General features: G+C 37.1%; 1 protein-coding gene across 1 annotated transcript in view; it reads right to left on the bottom strand.

The window, feature by feature from the left end:
- mdlc (RING finger protein mdlc) overlaps positions 1–20,016 on the bottom strand; it is a 159,067-nt gene that overhangs the window by 116,626 nt on the left and 22,425 nt on the right. The window lies entirely within an intron of this gene.

Here is a 20,016-nt window from a genome sequence, read left to right as displayed (position 1 = left end):
ATCTAGGACTGATTCCTTATTTTCTCTTCTCCTGTAAATGTAGTGAAACATTTCTTCTGACCATGTATCATTTTTTCTGATTTATACTAAATATCATTATATATTTTATTATTACAAAATACCAAACTACACCAATGTTTTAGTTATAACATGAAAGAAATAATGACATTTTAAATTATCAAATATGACACAAATTGGAAAAAAAAAATAATGAACAAGTTTATTTGTTTCAGTCAAGGCAGATACACAAAGAAAAACTAATTGATAAACAAATCAGTAATACCTTATACACACTTCTAATAATTTTAGAAAACAGTAAGCTGTGCACTCTAAAATTCAATTGAGCCATGCCTCCTCTATAAAATGAAGTTTAATCGTAGTATGACAAATTTTGGAAGTTAAATATCTTTATATAAATAATGCTATATGTAGAATATATTTCCTTGACAATCATTATAACTGATAAAATATACTATTTAAATATCAAATATTTATTCATGAAAATTTAATAGGAATTATGAAAAAACTAGAAATTCAAGAAGAAGTGACATGAGAGAGTTTGGTTAGAAATAAAGCACTTGATCAACAATTAGAGACCACAGATATGAGAGTTCTGAAAAAAAAAAAAAATTAGGGGCCTGAATAGCTAACATCAGTGTCAAAATCATTAAAAATGAAGACATTAGGAAGAGGCTTTACATTGTCTGCATTCAAGAATGTGTGAGCAGGGTTAATCTAAGAAGGGTGGGAGAAAAAAAGTTAACAAAACAGGTGTTTGATGCCAAAGATGGCAGGAAAAAGATCCAGAAAAAGACCAGTCTAGGTGGATTAATTCAGTCAGAAGTGCTTTAGAAGAACAAAAATGTTAGAAACAACAATACTGGAGTGTTGACAAGTAAGACAAATTTGGAGAAAAATTGTAGAGAGGAGATTTAATGTAAAGTTAATCATGCAGTGTTCTTGCTGTCAAAACAGCCCGAATACTACTTGAGGGTACATATCAGAAAATTGATGATGATGGAAACAGTAACACAGAGAACTCTAATTTTATTTGGAAAGATATACGAAATATTTCATATATCTTTTAAAATAAAATTATAAATACGATATATGAAAAGATATCGTATTTATCACACAAAAATTTAAGCAAGTTTGAGCACATGGTTAGTAGTTGGAAGGGGTTTTTTAGGGGACTTTAGAGCTTATACCCCCCAAGCCTGAAATAAATGCAAAAAACAATCAATGCTTCCAAAACAGAATTAAAAAGTGCAAAAGCAGGAAATTAGCAGCCTGTCAAAATGGCAGCCAAGCCTTTTGGTCTCTCACCAAAGCAATCGGTCGTAACTTCTGCCCAACACTGTTCCCACCCCTATCATATCCAGATGGCTCCACTGCATCATCACCTACAGAAAAGGCCAATCTCCTGGCCTCACACTTCGCTTCCAATGCATGCATAATTGACAATGGCAAATGTCCCTGAACCATTCCAGATGCCCACTATATCCTTTTGCCAGGAAGAGATCAGTAAAATACTGTCCACATTAGACACATAAAAGTCTCCTGGCCCTGATGACATTCCTCCAATTGTCCTGAAGGTTTGTGCACCAGAACTGACTCCTGTCCTATGTCGCCTACACACACACACACACACACACACACACACACACACACACACACACACACACACACACACATATTGTTATTAGGATTGACTCGGGATGTATACATTTATAAACTTAATATTTAACTGACTAGAACCCGAGTTCACGACTAGTTTCATCGGTGTCCCGACTTCTTCAGGTGAGTAAGAAATAAGAAGTCGGGACACCGATGAAACTAGTTGTGATTTAGTAAAGTTTTTTATGTGTTATACTTTCTCGGGTTCTAGTCAGTTAAATATTAATTTTATAAATGTATACATTCCGGGTCAATCCTAATAACAATATATATCTACCTTCTGACGAGATTAATGTACATCGCATCAAGGAATATCAGAAAACTCTGGTAAAGATTGGACTTTTCATTAACAGGTTAGTCTTTCTGAAAAGATACAAATTTCACTCTGTCATTCCCAAGTTTTTGGAGTTCAAAGAATCGATTCACACTAAACGTGCTTATAATATCTACTGCAAGGCTAAATTTGATTTATCAAATGAAAGAATCGCAGATACCAAGCCCACTTTAGCTTCTTTTTTCTCTAAAAGTGATTCTTTAGAAAATAACTTAAGTTCATCTTTAGATAACAGGTCCTGGATTGATATTAAAAACATGAGCTCTCTCCGTACTTCTAGATCGCAACACTCCAACAAATTAATTCTTATCAGAAAATTCAACCAACTTAAACAGGAACAAACTCACCAACCTCATATCAATTCACAAAATTTAAAAAATGTTGTGATTAACAAATCCTCACACACATTTTCTCCTGCAGAACTTAGTGTGCTCTCAAAAGGTTTTAACTTCGTTCCTTCTCTGACCTCCATTCCTAAAGAACTCTTTCTTACAAAAGTTGAAAAGGTGGCTGCACAGTTACCAAAACAAACTGCAAATCTACTTAGAATCGATGCCATCTTCACTATAAACAACAGTCGTCGGCCTGCAGATAATCTATCTCTGATAGAAAGAAAAGCAATCCACCTGCTTCGTAACAACGATATTATTATCTTAGCTGCTGATAAAGGGAACACAACTGTAATCTTAGAAAAATCTGCCTATCGTTCAAAGATTAACAACTTATTAAGTTCTGATACATATTCTAGCCTAGAAAGTGATCCCACAAGAGAGCATCATAACCGTACAAACAATCTTCTGAAATCTACATCTGAACTTCCTAGACACACAAGACTATCTCTCCGCTCTCTCCATCCCCTCATTTCTCGTTTGTACAGCCTGCCTAAGATCCACAAGGCTGACACTCCTTTAAGACCTATTGCGGAAGGTATTGACTCACCTACTTACAATCTGTCTAAATATCTTGCAGCTTCTTTAAAACATCTAGTTGGCAATTCCTCCTCCTTCATCAAGAACTCTGAAGATTTCATCTCAAAAATAAAAAATTTAAATCTCACAGACTCTGACAGAATGGTGAATTTTGACATCTTGTCTCTTTTTACGAATGTACCCACAGATGAAGTTCTGACTCTTCTTAAAGACCAGGTTTCTAAGAAAATATTTGCTCTATTAACGGACTGCATTAATTCCAGCTATTTCTGCTACGAAGATAAAATATATAAACAAAAAAGCGGGTTAGCTATGGCCAGTCCTCTATCCCCACTCTTAGCTAACATTTTTTTTTTTACAAGATTTTGAAGAGAGAGCTATTTTTATAGCTACTTTAAAACCTAAACTGTGGTTATGTTACATAGATGATGTCTTCCTTATCTGAGAAGATGGTTTAGAGGTACTACAAAACTTCCTAAACCATTTAAATAATCAACATCAGAACATTAAATTCACATCAGAACTAGAGATTAACGGCGTTCTCTCTTTCTTGGATCTAAAGATCAGTAGATTACCTGACTGTCTTAAATTTTCAATTTTTCGAAAAACCACCCACACTGATAGATATTTGCATGCCTCTTCTCATCACTTCCCTCCTCAAAACTTGGCATCATCTCTACCCTTGCCCATCGTGCAAGATGTCTTACTTCCACAGGAGAAGACCTTCAAACAGAACTTAACTTCCTGAAAAACACCTTCTTAAATAATGGATATTCATCTTGTTAACATCACTAAACATTTGAGACCACGTCAACAACCTCGACAAGAAGATGAATCTAATCCTATCACTCACATACAGTTACCATTTATTAGCTCTCTTACCCCAAAACTATCTAGGATTATGAAGAAATTCAACATAAAGACCGACTATTCGTTCTTTTCTGAGTCGACCAAAACCAAAACACAACCAACTGCATTTTCCTGGTGTTTATAAAGTTATGTGCGACTGTGGTTGACCTTATTTTGGTCAGACAGATAAATCTATTTCACTACGTCTTGAGGAACATAGACGTGACATCTCCTACAGTAGAACACGAGCGAGCGCCCTTTCCAATCATGTTCTTTTCTCCACCAACTCTAACTTTGAAGAACGTCAACACTAAGCTGATTGGGACCACACAACCAATTGATATATATGCAATGATGAATTTGAAAGACGAATTGTAGAATCTAAAGAAATAGTTCTAGACCCTTCACACATGAACAACAATCTGAGTTACAATTTGCCTGATTCCCATAGCGCAGTAATCCAGTACTGGTGCTCTAAAATTAGCTGTTACTCGCATTCAACTCATGCTAACAATAGCACGCGGTCTCCAATTCAAATATGACTGTTACTATTCTTCGTCTTCTTATTAAGCTGGAAAGTCCATGTTTTTTACCTTGTTAGTTTTATAAGTTTTGTGTTATTTCTTACTCAAAGAAGTCGGGACTCCGATGAAACTAGTCTCGATTTAGTAAAGTTTTTTTTGTGTTATACTTTCTCGGGTTCTAGTCAGTTAAATATTAATTTTACACACACACACACACACACACACACACACACACACACACACACACACACACACACACACACACACACACACACACAGTCTTACTCCACTTGTATCTATCCCACAGCCTGGAAATTGGCCTATATTCAATCCATTCCCAAGAAGGGTGACAAGTCACTGCTGTCCAACTACCACTCCATCTAGCTCACCACAGTCCTGTCCAAAGTAATTAAAAAAAATCATCAATTCCCAACTCCTACACTACTTGAAGCTACCCTTCTGATAAACGACCGCCAGTATGGATTCCGTCACTGCCAATCAACAGGAGATCTGCTGACATATGTCACCCACCTCTGGACAAATGCCATGGAGAAGTTTGGTGAATCTTTGACCAGGTCTGGCACCAGGGTTTACTAAGCAAATCATTTAGTCTATTTCAAGACCTCTGTAGTTGGATAGCGAGCTTTCTGCCTGGATGCACACACTGTGTGGTGAAAGATGGTTCCTTATTCTCTCACCATTTAACTAATGCTGGGTTCCACAAGGTTCTGCCCTCTCACCAACCTTCTTCCTAATATATATATATATCAATGACCTACTTCAGCTTACCTCCAACCCAATACACAATTTTGCAGATGACAGCACATTGCACTAATCCCTTCCTTATGATAAACCTTACTCCAAACAACTCACCTCAACCTACAGAACATCAACCACCACTGCCCTTGATTCTGATCTCCAAGCCATCCTCCAATGGGGTTCAGATAACCTAGTCAATTTTAATGCTAATAAGACCCAATACTGTCTTATTTCTCATAAAAAAAGAACCATTTTCTCCCAGTATTATTTTTGACAACACCCAAATTTCCAGACAATTTGAGATTTCCCTTCTTGGAATTACTCTGACATCAAGCCTCTCCTGGCATAAACGCATAACAACTATTGCATCCCCAGATTCTAAAAAACTAGGATTTCTCCTTCACTCAAGACATCACCCCTGAACAGCTGCTAACCTTATATAAATCACAAATCTACCCAACCATTGAGTACTGCTCTCACGTATGGGATGGGCCCCCAAAAGGTCCCTCAAAATGCTCGATTCAATACAGAGGAGAGCAATCAGACTTATTAATGACCCATCTCTTATCAACTCACTCCCTCCCACTTTCACACAGACGATCGGTCTCTACCTAGAGTGTATTCTACTAATTGTAGAATACATTCTAGGTGTATTCTACAAATATTTCCATGGAAAATATTCATCTGAAATAGCATCAATAATTCCCCCACTTAGTACTAAGCTTGTTGGAACATATGTATCTCCAACATCCCTTCACAGTGCACCTTGAAACCCACAGAAGAAGTTTCTTCTCCTCTACCTCCATTCCTACAACTGCTGTGGAACAGTCTTCCCCTTGTTGTTCCCCAGGGAATACGATATACAGTCATTCAAATCAAATGTGAACAAGTACCTTCTTTACCAACCCATCACCCATACACAGTACTAACGTACTATAGGTTGATCAACCAACCTCTCGTGTATGGGTGCAACATAAAAAAAGATCATAAGATGAGAAGAACGAGAGGCCATCCCTGGAAGTTGTATAAAGATGCAGTGAAGAAGGGTGTAAGGAGTAGATTTTTTACATCTAGAGTCACTGGTAAGTGAATGCACTGCTGGGGTGCATTGTGAATGTAGGGATTGAATAATGAAATCAATGATTTCATTAGTCAATATCACAGACATGTTGCTGGATGAATGGACCTCCTAAAATGAATCTACTGACTACATGGAGATAACTGTAATAATAATAATATTTTAATTATGCTCACATAATTATTAGTTTTGCCTAAGTGCAAATGCTAATTTGTTTATTAATAGCCTGCTAGAATATTTAATTTACCAAAGGAAAAAAAAATTGCTGAATTTGTTCATATATTTGCTAAAGACAATTTTTTTATTTCACTAATTTAGAAAATGGTGCAACAATGAACTATGGAAATAAAAGGATCACAAAAACCTGTGTTTTACCATGATGTTTAAAGCCATATATCTCAGCTTGAATATTACAGGCCATCATCAGTGGCAAAGTTAGTTAATTACAAGGTGGAACATGAACAATAGATTGATTTGAAACGGTGAGAGCCATGTGATGTCATATATAAAACAGCATAAAGATATGTATACAAAAACTTTAATGATGTGGGATTAGAATAAGACTCTCTCCCATATGATGGCATGTAACATTCAGGCTGAAATATATGGCTTTAAATAAATATTATTTACTTATTTCCCTGTGTTTTTGTGTGAACTGAAGAAACCTCGTGGCACAAGTATCTCTCAAAAATCAAATTTAAGTTGTCATATTCTAACTGATGCTGCTTAACAAATAGGACTTCATGTATAAATTTCCATTAGAATCTGTAACATTAGAGCAGAGTCTGCAAGACAAACTTTAAAAACAGTACATTAAATCTATTTGTATAATTTTTTTTTTAAATATCTGACTTACAAATGAACGATTGCAACCCACAGCAAATGTTCCACATGTGGGTAAGAAAGTAAGAAGAAATTTGTAAAAACATGCTTTTTCGAGTAGCTGAAAGTTGCAGTCTTTGGGGAAGAACTACAGGATGGTAGTTTGCTAAACAGAACTCTGTGTCAAACTTTATCAAATGTCTTAGAAATGTTGAGAAGTGAGAGGAGGCTGTTCAAGAGAACTGAGGCAGACAAAATGAAAGAAGAGGAGTTGTTTGATAAGTTTGGAGGTGGATTATAAAAGGATATTGACCAGAAGCTGCTCCTGTTTTTACAATTTTGGAAGTGGAGAAATGATAGTGGCCAAATCAACAGGGGTCAATTAATTTGACTGCCCTCTTCTGAATAGCATCAAGCAATACTAGTGAGGCTTTCAGTACATCACTCCAAAATATGTTAGCAGCATTACAAGTTTAAGCAGATTTGGAATTTATATAGTGTTAGTAATTGTACAAATGAAAAGTAGTACCTTGGGTGGAAAAGTGCAATTTATTTATTTTTTTGGTGGTAGCAGAAGCTATAGCTGAGATGTGTTTATGCCAGGAAAGACTGGGTGTAGGTCAATCCAAGAAGAGAAATCTGATCATGTTTTTGAAATGAGTATTACTGAAAATAAGAAGTAACACGAGATAATTCTTGCAAGAAATTATACAGGACTGATTATTAGTAGCATTAAAATTCACAAGGTTATCCTCACCTCACTGAAGAAGTGAGGAGATGATAATTTAAGGCATTTGCTATGGAGGACCTTGAGACTTCTAATAATTGGACACTATAAGGTTTGTCAAATGAGAGCAAAAAGTAAAGTTTACTATCATCACATAGCTATGGATAGGATTTGAATCAATGAGAGCTGGTCATTTATGTAGAGGAGGAGGTAGAGTGCTGGGTGAAAGTACGAGGGTTGTTCGATAAGTCCGTGCAAAAAATGAAGAAAAGAATTTTTTTGGTAGAAACATTTTTTATTTTTCAACGTAGTCTCCTTTGAGGTCTACACACTTAGTCCAATGATGATCAAGGTTTTTGATCCCGTCCATATAGTATGATTTGTCTAACTCTTCGAAATAGGCAGTTGTTTCGGCAATCACCTCATCGTTTGATGAAAATATCTTTCCTGCCAGCCATTTTTTCATGTTTGGAAACAGATAGTAGAAAGGACTTTGTAGCATAAATCGAACAATTTTGTGATCACAATTGCAGAAGAGTGAGCGGGTACATTGTCATGGTGAAAAAGAATCTTCTTTATCGCCAAGTGTGGTCATTTTTCCTTTATTTCATTATTTAAACAATCCAACAAAGACACATAATACACTCCAGTAATTGTTTTGCCTTTTTCCAAGAGGCCTATGAAGATTATGCCATGAGCATCCCAGAAGACGGTGGCCATAACCTTTCCTGCTGAAGGAACGGTTTTTGCTTTTTTTAGTGCAGATTCCCTGCTTACGACCCATTGTTTTGACTGTTCCTTGGTCTCAGACTTATAGTGATGAATCCGTTTCGTCCACTGTTACAAAACAATGCAAAAATTCCTCTGGATTCCATTGAAACAGCTTCAAGCTGTCCTTGCAAATTCACACGTTGATTGATGCTTTTGATCCAGTGTGAGCAAACACAGCACCCATCTTGTGGATAGTTTTCTCATATGTAAAATATTATGCACGTGGTCATTTGAGATGCCCACAGCCTTAACAATATTCACGCACCTTCACCCTTCTATCATCCATCACCATATCATGGATTCTTTCAATAATTTCTGGAGTAGTGACCTCAACAGGGCGTCCAGAACATTCAGTGTCACTTGTGCTCATATGGCCGCTTCGAGTTACTAAGTTACTAAACCTAAACTAAAGAATTTCGTGTAGTGATTAAATTACTTTTTGAAATGCAAAATGGCTCAGGAAACCAAAGCTAAGCTTGATAAACATTATGGTGAGTCATTTTGCATTTCAAAAAGTAATGTTTAATCACTACACGAAATTCTTTCTCATCCATTTTTCACAAATCATGGTACTTAATCGATTCAAATGAATGCCAAACACAGAGTAATAGATCTATCTGGCTGAAACTTAGTGTGTGATCCTCCAACAGTTGCCAGCAACTAAAAATAACCTTGAAACGAACTGGTGGTGCCATCTCTTAGACTTTGCAAGGACTTATTGAACAGCCCTCGTATAGAGCCCTCAGATACTCCTGCTTTGTTGGAGAAATCTGAGGAGAGAAACTATCTATCAATGACATGCAGTGAGGGATCAGAGAGAAAGCTGGCAATCCAGTTGCAAAAGGTTGAAAGCAGCTCACTGGATGGTAGCAGAACTCTGTGTGAGATCGAATCAAATGCCTTAGAAATGTTGAGAGCAACCATGTTAATTTCTCCAAACTTTGTCGCAGTTGATTTGAGAGGTGAATGCTAAGAGCTGTAGATCGAGAGTGGCAGAATCCATATTGTTGGTTACTAATTAGCTGGTAGGCCTTCGGGTAGTTTAAAACTTGGCAGTTGATAACCTTCTCCATAGTTTAAGAAAATTAAAGTGAATGCAACTGGACAGTAGTTTACTGGCCGACTTCTTTCACTGTTCTTTGGAATGGGCTGAATGCAGGCTTGTTTCCATGCTGCAGGTTGTCAGCTGAGCAGAAAAGATTGAACAGGTGATATAGGATACTGCTAATTCTAGAGAATAAGTTTTTAGCACAACAGGTGATATGCCATCAGGACAAGATAACCTGTTCATATCCAAGTTATTCAGGATTCTCTGATTTCTTTCTGGCAGAAATCTAAAGATGGCATCAAGTGAGTAGGTCTAGATGTTGAGTGAGTGGGGTATTTTGTCATGATCAATGTGCCAGTAAATCAGATTTTGGGTGACATTACAATAATACCATGTGGATGTGAGAGTGATAGAAGCATGGGTAGGAAGAAGTTACATTCAGTAACTTCTTCCCACTTAGTTGAGGATTAGCCTTAGCCTTCTCAAATTGGATTTAGATTTTTTGTGAGCTGCAATGCAGGCTGTCTCATCAAGCTATGCTGAATTTTTTCCCCATGGACTCTGGTACACTTGTTGGTAGTAGGTTTGGATGCTAGTTGGGAATTTTGGATCAAGTGAGGGATAAATTCCTTCATTCCAGTTATAATTATTTCTGCTTTGTGGTCTGCAGGTGGTCAGGAAATGAAGCAGTATCAAGACCACTGAAAGGATTAGAAGTCATGGAAGCTGTCTCGGTTGGCATCCTTGTAATGCCAAAGGCATAGGTTGTTTTCAAGTGCAAGAAACTTGGATCAGCTTGTGATCTCAGTTACCGGGTGGAGAAACTTACATCCATGATGTAGTTAGAAGGAGTGCTTGTTAGGAAGAGGTCAAGGGTATTTTGGCAAGATGGTGAGGTTTTCTGTAAGAGATGGATTATCTGTTTAAATCAATGCTAATGGTGAAGGGAATAGTTATGGGCATTAAAGTCTCCAAGGAAGATGATCTCACTCTTTGGGTATTTTGACTGAATAAAGTCAACATTTAGAGATAACTACTTAGAGGCCAAGAGCAGTTATCTTAATTTGGGAAATCACAAATAGCAGTTGAATGCAACATGGGTTGGGTGGGAAATTTTGATCCAAAGCAAATCAAACAGATGGAATGGGGATCAAGGTTTTTCCAATCTTTAACATGGGATGTTGGTTCTTATGAATGTGCAAGTGCCACCCTTAGGGCAGAAGGAACTGTGCAAGGTGTAGTTTGAGAAGTTGAGGTGGATTGAAGTTGCTGAAGTTACCAGCTGAGATTCTGTTAGAATAAAAGTCTGGTTTTGATGACTGTAGATGATGGTGATGGTATATATATTATTTAAATTGCTTCTGAGACTACAAATATTTATGAAATGTGATGTGTGTTGAAACCTTTTTTTGCAAGGATTATCCATGTTTGTTTTTTTTTTGTATTTTTATTGGAATTGCTTGTTGTGAAAGTTTTTTGTGATCTCTAGTATAACTATATTTCATAAGTTGTCCTTCATTGTAATTGGGGAGAAGAGTTAAATAGTAGGGACATGCAATGAGTGGTATACCTCCTGACCACACATGGCCTTGACAACTCCCCCTCCCTGCATACCACCAAACTAGACTCCCTCCAGAGATGAACTGGTAGAATCAGTTGCAGTAGAATTTATCACCAGCTGATCAGGAAGCCTCCAGATTCATTACTATCAGGTACTAACTAGTTAGTGATGACTTGTGGAACTGTTTCACTGCATGGGATGGATGGATGGTGGTGCGATTAATTATGAAAGCACCTCTTATATGTGTGGGTTTCATATAAACAGAGAAGGATAATGAATTGTTTGTTAATCATATCACTACTGTGTTCTAGAAAGGGGAGTCAACTGCTAGTTTCTTTTTCTAAAGTGAAGTGTATTTTTGAATGTTGGCTGTTAAAATGTATCTCATATGTCTTGACCATGAGACCAAATAGTAAAATCATCATTTACATAGCATAGCCAAACTGTCAGCTATGCTATCCTATCCTCTTGCACATCCTAGAGTTGCACATCCTGTGCCTGCAGCTTAGTCTACTTTGCCAAGAGTGGAGGATCTGTTACCATCCATCTTGAGGGACACAAGAAATACATCGATGACCATCTGTATGACAAGATGAGACTGGCAGACAATTCATTTCGGTTACAATTTGAATAATGTTTCCATAACATTGCAAGTGCTGTATGTCTACTGCAGTTGTAATTTGTGCTCTGATGATGGCAAGGATGGGGGTGAGGAAGCAGTGGAGAAGATTCAGAGGCAAGTGACCAAGATAGTGAGTGGTCTGTGGAATGTTTCCTATGAGGATATATTGAAGGTGTGTAGATTGCAAAAGTTGATTGATAGGAGAAAAAGAGGGGATATGATAGAAACACTTAAGTTGCTTAAAGGGTTTTATAGGATAGATGCAGGGGAAATGTTTCAGCACTTGGCTAGAGGGATCAGAACAAGGGGGGAGGGGAAGTCATCCCTGGAAGTTGAATAAAGGTGTGGTTAGTAGGCATGTGAGGACTAGAGCAAAAGCCGAGGATGAAACAATCTGCACCATGGAAAATCCGGTTGGAACGAAAAGTCAGACTTCGAGCTAATCTGAGCAACTTAAAGAGTTTTAAAGAAGGACAGCTGAAAAATAATAACATCAAAAACAAACTGATTAACACACATAATTTGGCCAACAAAACAATTGCTGAAGTTACCGAAGAGCTAAAACAAAGAGTTATAGTGAATGCCCAGAAAATTAAAAGATATGAAACAAGAATAAACAATATGTACAAAATATGCAATTTTGACAGAACCAATGTCAATTCTTTCAGTCTCTCCAGAGAAATACAAATGCAAACACCATTCACCAGAAAAAGAAGAAACACTTAAATTTTGGAAGTCAATCTGGGATAATCCTATTGAACATAATAAAGAAATTTCATGGATTAAGGAAATAGAATCAGAAATGAAACAAAAACAAATGCAAAATGTCATTATCACTAAAGAAATGGTCAGTGTACAAGCTAGAAAATTAAAAACTGGCGTGCACCTGGCAAAGACGAACTATATGGATTTTGGTTAAAGCATCTAACCAGTCTACATTATCAAATGGCAAAACAATTTAATTATTTGTTGCAGTCAGGTTCAGTGGAAGAGTGGATGATATCTGTGCACACGTTTCTCTTCATGAAAGATAAGGATGCAGACCTAAGTAATTATTGTCCAATAACATGTCTACCAACTATGCTTAAGCTGTTCACTGCAATCATAGTAGATTCCATATTACCACTACTTATCAAATAATCAGATTTATCCGATTGAACAAAAAGGTAATTTTCAAAAATCTAGAGGAAAAGACCAAATCCTTATTAATAAAATGATTCTCAGAAATTCAAAAAGAAGAAAAACTAACTTAAACATGGCATGGATAGACTATCAGAAAGCATTTGATTTCCTCCCACACTCCTGGATCCTAAAATCATTACAAATATTTGGAATTAGCTATGAAATCATGGAAAACAACTTTAATAGCCAATAATAAATGATTCTGAGTTATGAGCATTAGACACAGAATTTTCCAAGGTGATTCCTTGTCACCATTGCTCTTCGACACCTTTGTCTATGATTCTGAAAAAAACAAAACTTGGATATCAAATTCCTAAATATAATATTAAAATTTCCCAACTGTTGTATATGGATAACTTGAAGTTATATGAAAAATCGGCACAGCAAATAGACTCTTTACTAAACACAGTTCGTATTTTCAGTCAGGACTTCAAAATGGAATTTGGTTTAGATAAATGTGCAATTTTATCTATTAAACGAGGAAAAATTAATGACTAGTAATTTTAATTTTGATCAAGAGAAATATATAAAAGCAATTTCAGCTGACGAACATTATAAATACCTAGGAATATTAGAAGCCAGTGATATTCTCCACTCGAAAGTTAAACAACAGGCAGCAGCAGAATACACCAAAAGAGTTAGAAATATTCTGAAAACAAAACTAAAGGGATTAAACACAAATAGAGCAATGAATTCAAATAGAGCAATGAAATCGAATCACTGGGCAATACCAGTGATTCGATACATAGCTCACATAAGAGATTGGGAAAAAGAAGACTTGGACAAATTGGACCGCAAAACTAGAAAATTAATAACTATGCATCATGCATTACATCCATGAAGTGATGTTGACAGGTTGTACCAACCAAGGAGAATAGGTGGACGAGATCTGCTGCAAGTTAGACAGACTATGGAAGAAGAAGAAGAAATCAGCTTAAAAAGTTACATCGACAATAGCTCTGAGAAAATGCTTCAAGCAATTACACAAGAGGGACATCTAAAAGCAACCGGAAACAAATTCGATTACAAAAAGGAACAGCAAAATAATCGATGTGTGTGTGTGTGCTGAAAAAATAAACTTTGCATGGCCAATTTCTTAGAGATACTGGGGACAAAATTGAAGTGAACAAGAATTGGCAATGGCTACAATATGGATATATTAAAAAAGAACAGAAGGATTTATTCTAGCAGCTCAAGAACAGCCATTACAAACTAATACAATGAAAGCAAAAAATTTTGAACATCAATAATAACAGCAAATGCAGGTTATGTGATCAGAAAGATGAGACTGTACAGCATCTGATCAGTGCCTGCAGCAAGATAGCTCAAACTCACTATAAATACCACCATGATCAACTGGCCAAAATAATTCACTGGCATGTATGCAAAAAATATGGCTTTCCTACTTCCGATAACTGGTGGCCGCATAAAATAGAGACAGTATTGGAAAAACGAATCAGCAAAAATTCTCTGGGACTTTAGAATACAAACTGATCGCATTTGGAATACAATAAACCTGACATCACAATTATCAAACATTGACAAATTTGGATTATCGATATCGCAGTACTCAGTGATAACAAAATTAACAATAAAGAAATGAAGAAAATTACTAAATATCGAGATCTGTTTTTTATGCTGGCTTTGAAGTGGGCTGAGTTTTTTACGTGATGGTGTGTTGCCAGTATAGTGTGCGAGCGCTTTGGCCAAATGTTTAGCTAATTTGTATGTGGGGGAATCAACGCCATCCACTATGGGAGGTAATGACACATTTTCTTTATGTATTTTTGGGAGTCCATATATACGGGGGGATATAGAGTTAAGCGGTTTTAATTTGTTAGACTTCTACAGGCCAAGAAGTGACCTTCTTAAGAAGCCTATTGAGTTTTGTTTTCTGATTTGGGAGTTGTGGGATTGTATTCAATTGGGAGGTAAGTAGCCCAATCTAATAATAGAGCATTAAGCATACCTGTGTAGTCCGTTTGGTTGAGTACTACAGTGGCATTTCCCTTATCTGCTTTGGTGATTACTATTTCTTTGTTTTTCTTCATTTCCTGCAGGGCTTTATATTCACTATCGGACATGTTGGTTTTTGGTGGTCTTGCTTTGGTGAGAACACAAGCTACATCCAGTCTAATATTGTTGGCGATGTGGTTTGGAAGGTGGCAGATCCCACGTTCAATCTGGATCATTATATCTTGGGCTGGTATTTTTCTGGGAGCAATGGCGAAGTTGTGGCCAAGTGAAAGAGTGATGAGTGCTGCAGGCTTCAACGTAACTAAAGAAAGGTTTTCTTCGGTTACGTTGGTTGGCCGTTGGGCTGAAGGCTCCTGACAGACGTCAGGAGCCTTCAGCCCAACGGCCAAGAATACCTACATAGGGGGGCATCATCAGGACTTTTAGGAGAAACAATAGCTTCCTCGCTTCGTCCTCATTTACTGTGTGTAGTGCCTGAGTGCACGTGTCTTTATTTTAAGTTCCTTTGAAGATGGCAACGTAACGTTGCCGAAATATTGGAAATATATATTAAAGTTTAATTTATATTCTAGTGTACGTTGTGAATTCCTTAAGTTAATAATAATCATGTATAATCAACGTATAAGCCTTTCAACGAGAATTACTATCATCCACGGAGATTATATTGCATGCAAGGCCTGCAATATGATAAAATGAAGCTGAAGTTATTAAGACAACTGAATCGCTTGACCTTCCTAAAACGCTGCCGGGATAATCAGGTAATCCCAAATTGCGCGAAATTTAAACACTTTCTTTTCACAAAAGGCTCTTCAAATTTATAACCATGCCAGCTACAGGAAAATTGCCGCCACGCGCGTTCCCCTAGCTGATGCAAACAAAGCTATTCGGGCGCTTGAAGAAGAGCTTTCTAACACGTTAAATCACGAGCTTTGGTCAATTTTATATGACGTCTCGTGCACTGCTGCGGATAAAGAATTTGAGAAATTAAAAAAGAACTCTACCTCCGAACCAAAACTTCCAACCAACACTGTAGTCAACCTTTCTTCAGTTATGTTGAAGCCTGCAGCACTCATCGCTCTTTCACGTGGCCACAACTTTGCCATTGCTCCCAGAAAAATACCGGTCCAGGATATAACGATCCAGATTGGACGCAGGATCTGCCACCTTCCAAACCACATTGCCAACAATATTAGATAATTTTAGACTGGATGTAGCTTGTGTTCTCACCAGAGCAGGACCACCAAAAACCAACATATCCGATATTGAATATAAAACCCTGCAGGAAATGAAGAAAAACAAAGAAATAGTAATCACCAAAGGAGATAAGGGAAATGCAACTGTAGTACTCAACCAAACTGACTACACAGGTAACCTTAATGCTCTATTATTAGATTGGGCTACTTACCTCCCAATTGAATACAATCCCACAACTCACAAATCAGAAAACTCCATAGGCTACTTAAGAAGGTCACTTCTTGGCCTGTAAAAGTCTAACAAATTAAAACCGCTTAACTCTATATCCCCCCCATATATATGGACTCCCAAAAATACATGAAGAAAATGTGGCATTACGTCAAATAGTGGATGCCATTGATTCCCCCCCCCCCCCCACACACGTACAAATTAGATAAACATTTGGCCAAAGCGCTCACTCACTATACTGGCAACACACCATCACACATAAAAAACTCAGCCCACTTCAAAGCCAGCATAGAAAACCTTAAACTCCAACATACTGACATAATGGTCAGTTTTGACGTCTCCTCCTTATTCACAAATGTCCCACTCAAGGAAACCTTATAGCTAATCCAAGCTAAATTTCCTCCCGATATCTCAGCCCTATTTCAGTTCACGATGAACTCAGGCTATTTCGTTTAGCAGGGAAAATTCTACAAACAAATAGAGAGGACAGCCATGGGTTCACCACTCTCCACACCATTGGCCAACTTCTTTATGGAGGCCTTTGAAGAGAAAGCCTTAAACTCTGCCCCACAAAAACCAACCATATGGCTTCGCTATGTTGATGATGTTTTCACTCCCTTTCCTAGACACACTAGTCACCGGGCAGCCCGATGGAACCTTTTTTTTCCAGTTTATAGGAAACCCACCTGTATGAGTGGGTACATTCACCAACAATTCCCCCCCCCCCCTCACAACAATATGGAGTTATTAAGACACTACACACAACAGGGCTAAACTAATCTTTTCAAATGACAATGCCCTAACCACAGAACTACATCACATCATCAACACTTTCTCCGCCATTGGCTATCCCCCCCCCCCAAATATTGAAACCAGTAAACCACAACCCTCCCCCTTCACAAGAAAGATTACTCTAAATCCATCATCATCATTCCCTACATCCGAGGCACCTCGAAAAAAATTACCAAAATCTTAAAAAAACATGACTTGACCTCTTGTTACAGACCATATAGAAAATTGGCATCCCTTATCTGCTCCACTAAAGACCAACCACTTCCCCTAGACCTACCTGGTTCCTTGCAGTTGTAAGCTGTCCTACTTTGGCCAAACAGGCAGGACAGCGAATATCAGAATTTCAGAACACAAGGACTACATCTGTTTTCACCAGTATAGCCACTCTGGTCTTGCAGACCATGCTCTGGATACACGCCACAGAATATGGTGGAAGAAAACCACAATAACACACCGTAGCAAGTTCAAATTTGAAAGACTTTTCATGGAATCAGCCTTGGCCCTAAGAAACATGCCAAACCTCAACAAATTTGGTTGCATGAGACTACCCCAAATTTGGGAGACATACATCAGGAGACCTTCAGCCCAATGGCCAAGAATACCTACATAGCCTGCTAGGGGGCACCATCAGAACTTTTAGGAGAAACAATAGCTTCCTCGCTTCGTCCTCATTTACTATGTGTAGTGCCTGCATGCATATTTGTGACTCATTCCAAGAATGATTCACAAATTATTTCTGTGAAAGTGGGTGGCATCTTAAAATCAGGTTTAAGTACCGTATTTGCTGGATTATAAGATGCACTTTTTTCTTTGAAAATAGGTCTGAAAAACAGAGTGCATCTTATATGTCAGTACTCAGTTTTTTATTACTTTCATTTCTGGAAATATTCTCTGTTCCAAGTTACGCGATTTCTTTCTCGCTTCCTTGTGGTGTGTGTGAGAGCATTTCAATTACGTAGAGTTCAGTGGATGCGCATGAGCTATCATCGAAGATCACAGCAGTGTTCCTGTTCATTTCTACTTTCCAACTGTTGTCGCCGTTGTTGTGAACGGTGATAGATTTCTGCCATTAAATTTTCTCTAAATTCTTGGCAAATTATGGCTGAAAAACGTCGACATTGCTACAATATTGCATACAAGCTACGTGTGATTGCGTATGCTAAAGAGCATGGAAACAGTACTACAGAGAGGCATTTCGGGCCACCCCCCAACTTAGAAAATTATAAGAACTTGGCAGAATCAGGAAGAGGATCTAAAAAGTTTTTTCCTATAAAATGTGTACAAAAAAGGGGGGTGTCTTATAGGCCGGTGCACCAGCAAATATGGTATTTAATTTTAGATTCATAAAATTGCTAGCAGGTAAACTTCCTGTAGCTAGGAGATTAATGGCCTGAAATATTGGAAGCTTCTATCTGGTTTTGTTAATATGACCTGAAGCTTCCTAAGAAGCAAAATAAGTTAACTTGTCACAATAAAGCTTAATCAGACTATACAGCAGCAAACTTGTACAGACAATAGGAATAGTTTGGTATAGTGGACAGTTTGCTATAGCATATTTTCTTTAGAATAGCAATTGCCTATTGGAATTTAGTTTTTTTTTTTTTTTGATAGTTTGTTTATTAGTGACTGAATGTGTTATAAGTGTTTACTACTGGTCAACTGTATATCCAAAAAAAAAAAAAAAAAAAAAAAAAAAAAAAAAAAAAAAAAAAAGCAATGTCCAAATTCCTGACATTCTTTTTAATCAATAGTGTCATTTGACAGATCAGTTATCTAATGGCTTATCATTGAGTACTTCTTTATGTATATTCTTTTCACTCTGATGAAGAGAGAGAGAGAGAGTGTGAGAACCATGTAAAAGCTTGTGTAAAACTAAATTATTTGATTAAATAAATTTTCTTATTCCATATGATTTCTACATTTCAAGAAATTTACGAGAACGTCCTTTCCAGTATAAAATTCTATTTAATTTAATTCTATTTTTAGGAATGACAGAAGAGATAGGAATAGTGCTATTAATGATATCAGATGTCTTAAGTCCAGGTAGGTTAGAAACACAAGAAAACAATGTCCAATGTAGTGGTTAGTTTGAGTTTATCTGGTGTGAAGTGAAGGTTAACAGAATGAAACATATGGAGGGGTGGTGCTACAGACCTGGCGACGCAGTTGCAGGGAATGAAGAAATGCATCTCCTGTTTAGCCTTATGGGTATCAAATGAATAATCATTATGAGCGACTTTCATTTTCCAAACATTGATTGGGTAGAAGAAAAATATCATGACAAGAAAGAAGAGGAATTTATTGAATTGTTATGAGACAACTTTCTCAAGCAGCATGTGAAAGAAGGAACTCGAGGTCAAAGAATGTTGGATTTGCACATAGCATCAGAAGAGGTCTCTGTCAAGAATATGGCTATTTTACCACTAATTGGTGACAGTGATCATGCTGTACTTTCTTCGGAAGAATCTAATTGTATCGATGCTCTGATTAAAACAGGTTCCATGATGAACTAAAAAGCTGGAAATTAAAACCAACTTAGGAGAATACTATCTTTGGTCCCATGGTATCAGTTACTGAATGGGAAAAATGTCAGTAATGCATGGGAATTTTTGAAAAGAGTGCTTAAATGAGGCGATATCTGAATGTATCCCTAGTGTTTGAAGAATAAATAGGTTGAAAGTGAAATAGATGTCCAACCTTATTAAGCAAGAAATCCACAAGAAGATGATGTGGAAAGAATATCATGAGAATAAGAATGAGAGGAGTTATGAAATATGTAAAGTTCAGGCTAGAAAAACGAGTATTGCGAGGAAAGCTAAATCAGAGTATGAAAAAAAAATTGGCCATGTAAGCTAAAGGCAATCCAAAAGAATTTTATCATTATGCCACAAGTAAATGAAAGAATGAATGTGGAAGAATAATTTATTGAATGCAGATGGTAC

This window comes from Typopeltis vanoorti, chromosome 15 (assembly GCF_054136105.1).
Source record: "Typopeltis vanoorti isolate ZY-2024b chromosome 15, IOZ_Tvanoo_1.0, whole genome shotgun sequence".
NCBI classification, from domain to species: domain Eukaryota; kingdom Metazoa; phylum Arthropoda; class Arachnida; order Uropygi; family Thelyphonidae; genus Typopeltis; species Typopeltis vanoorti.
The sequence above is the reverse complement of the archived record's forward strand: the minus strand, read 5'-3'. Positions and strand labels throughout refer to the sequence as shown.